Source organism: Enhydra lutris, unplaced genomic scaffold, assembly GCF_002288905.1.
Source record: "Enhydra lutris kenyoni isolate GAN:26980312 unplaced genomic scaffold, ASM228890v2 scaffoldscaffold23, whole genome shotgun sequence".
Lineage (NCBI taxonomy): Eukaryota > Metazoa > Chordata > Mammalia > Carnivora > Mustelidae > Enhydra > Enhydra lutris.
In genome coordinates, this window is record NW_019154107.1 from 10,411,640 (window position 1) to 10,415,532 (window position 3,893).

At 36.8% G+C, this 3,893-nt stretch overlaps 1 pseudogene across 1 annotated transcript; it reads right to left on the bottom strand.

Annotated features, from left to right (window-relative positions):
* Nucleotides 1–726: 726 nt before the first annotated feature.
* On the bottom strand, nucleotides 727–2,020 carry LOC111150464 (annotated as a pseudogene). The gene has a single exon (XR_002640804.1). The product of XR_002640804.1 is annotated as a T-complex protein 1 subunit zeta pseudogene (transcript).
* Between the last annotated feature and the right edge of the window lie 1,873 nt (nucleotides 2,021–3,893).

Here is a 3,893-nt window from a genome sequence, read left to right on the forward strand (position 1 = left end):
AACTATGTGCTATAACGTGGATGAAATTTACGGACATTAAAGAAGTCAGACGCAAGGGAGTATTTACCATATGATTCTGTTTATATGAAGTTACTAAGTTCAAATCTCGGGGGTTAGAAATGAAAAGAGTGATTACTGCTGGAAAGAGGGAGGGAATAGTAATTGGGAGGGAGCATAGTGGGGGCTTACAAGCACTGTTGGTATTCTGTTTACTGACCAGGTTGATGGTTACACAGGGATGCTCATGTACTTGAGCATTTAGAGTGTATGTACTTGGCTGTATTTATGTTATATTTCAAAAAACTGAAATTTCAAAAAAAAATGGGGAAAATTAGTGAATACCATCAGCTCTTTAAATATATTACTGTGCTAATTTAAGGGTTTTTTTTTACTTTTTTAGAATTAGAATTATTTTATTTTTTAATTTAAATTCAACTAATAAACATATATTAATTTCAGAGATAGAATTCAATGATTCATCAGGCTTATATAACGCCTAGTGCTCATTACATCATGCACCCTCCTTAATGTCCATCACCTCATTACCCTATCCCCCTACCCCCTAGTACTACAATTAAAGTTGATATCCAGTGACTATGTTTTTTGATCAAGTGTATCTAGGCCCTATTTATCACAAAAATTCTTTATTTTATTTTATTTTGTTTTATTTTTTTTGTTTTTATTATGTTATGTTAGACACCATACAATACATCATTAGTTTTTTTTTTTCTTTTTTTTTTCTTCAAGTTACATTTAATAACAAGGTAGATAACATATACTTAACTAACACGGGACTTTTGTATCACTGAAGCTAAAGCAAACATCCTTCTCATTGGGTAAAAACGGCCTGCTTGATGGGTGTACACTGCCGTGCAATTTAAAAAAAATACTCTAATTTCAGAACTTCAGAATTTAAGTGTCAGTGTTTTTTTTAATATGGGAAAAGAAAATGCTTTTGAAAATTGTTTGAACCTTGGACAAAAATTCTGTTGCTGTATTCTTAGGATCACTCTATAGTCTTCATGATTCGGATGACATGAAGGAAGCTTCAAATTCAACCTTTTAGAGAAGACATTCCAGCTCGCATGATCTCATCAACCAGGAGAATGTTGGTGGCAATCACAGTGCAGGAGTGAAGCAGCTGTTTCTTTACACAATAGTTATCCCATATGCCTACTTCGGCTGCTACCATTGGCTCACCTGTGTTCAGGTCCACACTGACAGGTTGACCTGATTCTGAATGTTCTGCTTGAACTTTAACTAGTGTTTCCTGAAGGTCAAAACCAGAATTCTGAGCAAGTACCTTGGGAATAATGAGCAATGCATCAGCAAATGCTTGAACTCCCAGCTGGGCCCTGCCCTTTACACTGGGCTTGTACTTGATCAAGGCTTCTGCCATTGCCACTTCCACTGCACCTGCTCCTGGAACTACACAGCCATCATCAAGAGCATTTTTAACAGCCCTCAAGCCATCTCTTATTGCATCTTTGATTTGTGTGAGTGTGTGCTTATTTGGTCCTTTGATCAATAATGTGACAGAGCGAGGATTGTTACATTTCTCAATAAAAGTGAACTTCTCTTCTCCCAATGTATATTCATAGACAAGTCCTGCATGTCCCAAACAATCAGGACTTAGGTCATCAAAGGAATTTAGAGCCACTCCACCACAAGCAAGAGTCAGCCTTTCCATATTTCTCCTTTTAGCTCTACGCAGAGCTACTATACCTTCTTTTGCAAGAGCATCTAAGGAAAAGGGGTCAATTCCCTTTTGATTAATAACAACGAATCCTTTATCTGAATCACCACAAACTTTCTTTTTCAATTCTATTATTTTCTTAACTCTATCTTCAATGAATTTTCTTTCAGCCTTCACAAGCTTCTCTCTCTCTTCCGCACTCTTGTAAAAAAAGCCAGAATTCACCTCTGTTTTTTCATATTCTAATGACACATTGCATGTGAGGATGTATGCATCTTCTACTCTTTTTTTCATATCAGGATGCTGTGCCCCATGGTACATCATTAGTTTTTGATGCACTGTTCCAAGATTCATTGTTTGTGTATAACACCCAGTGCTCCATGCAATCCATGCCCTCCTTAATACCCACCACCAGGCCAACTCATCCCCCCACCCCCCTTCCCTCTGAAATCCTCAGTTTGATTCCAGGAGTCCATAGTCTTTCATGGTTTGTCTCCTCCTCTGATTTCCCCCCCCTCATTTTTCCCTTCCTTCTTTTAATGTCTTCAATGCTATTCCTTATGTTCCACATATAAATGAAATCATATGATAATTGTCTTTCTCTGCCTGACTTATTTCACTCAGCATAATCTTCTCCAGTTCTATCCATGTTGATGCAGAAGTTGGGTATTCATGTTTTCTGAGGGTTGAGTAATACTCCATTGTGTATGTGGACCACATCTTTATCCGTTCATCTGTTGAAGGGCATCTCAGCTCCTTCCAGTTTGGCGATTGTGGACATTGCTGCTATGAACATTGGGGTCCATGTGCCCCTTCTTTTCACAGTCTTATTTCTTTTTTTAACTATTACCAGAGAAATCTGGCAGAACACACAGAGTATCTAAAGAAAATTGTGGTGGTAAAAGATGATGAGCTGTAGATTTGGAATACTGTTTAAACCTATCAGAAAGATCAGATAACTGATACGTGTTTTTTTCTGGTGACAGCACTGTTAAAAAAACTTTAGCAACATAAGCTGCTTTTCTCACTGTAAAATAATTGAGAATTAAGTTCAACCACTTGTCCTGTATGTATGAACACACACACACATATTATTTTTATATTCTAATGAAGAGTTCATTATGATAGTGATTGATTGGGTATAATGTACAAAGAAGTGTTTTAGTCATTGGAAACAAGAAGGGAAAAAAAAATGGACCTCACCTGAAGGAAAATATATAATTAAGTCCTGTTCTGGAAGGAAGGAGGAACAGTGTAGTCTTCTCCCATGAGACTGTTTATGCAAGATTTGTGTGTATCAAAGAATCTTTTCAGGCCAATGAGGCATTTCCAGCATAAAGTACACTGCACAAACTATGGAGATGGGAAATACTGTAGGCTCTTCAATATACAAGTGGATATGTGAGGGTGGGTCTATAGATGAAAAAGTAGGTAGGGGTCATGTTTTCAAGCTTGATTCACCAAAGAATCTGTGCTTCATTTGCTTAGTGACTCTGAGATCCTGAGAGATTTGAATCAAGGGAGGGACACCGAGGTGGTGAGTACCTACAGGCAGAAAGACCTTTTAAGAAGAATTTAAAGAAAGGAAGGATTACATGGTTGCAGTGATCAGGACAAATTTGAAAGATATTTAGACAGTGAAATTGGTGGAAATTGTATTCTGTTAGGATGTGAATGAAAGGTGACAGGGAAGCCACTGAGGGTGAGGTCTGAGGTTTTATTTTCTGGGACTTGGTACATGGTATGTCACAGACATAATGGGGGAAGTGCTTTTAAATGGATCTGGGTCCTTCTTAAATTTTACTCAACATGTGTGCATGAGGTCCAGTATGGATTGGAACTGTGGTGATTTTATTCAACTCCACGGCTTCAGCACATGTTATTTTGTTCAGTTAATTGGAAATGAGAATAAACCTGACAGTAAGCTGATTACTTCTATGCTAATGTGACAGTATTATAGATCATAGGTTGATTAATACCTATTAATTTGGGAAACGGGAAAAAACAAAACTGTGTGCTCCAGAAGAAATTCTTTTGTTAAATATGTAAGGTAGAATTGGTGTAATAAATACATAGAATGAATACATAGTACTGTCTTTCAAAATGCAGAAGCATATGTTCATTAAATATGTTAATATTTTTAAAACGATAACAGATCTTAAAAATCAAAGTTTTTATAGGAAAATGTTAGTTTCAT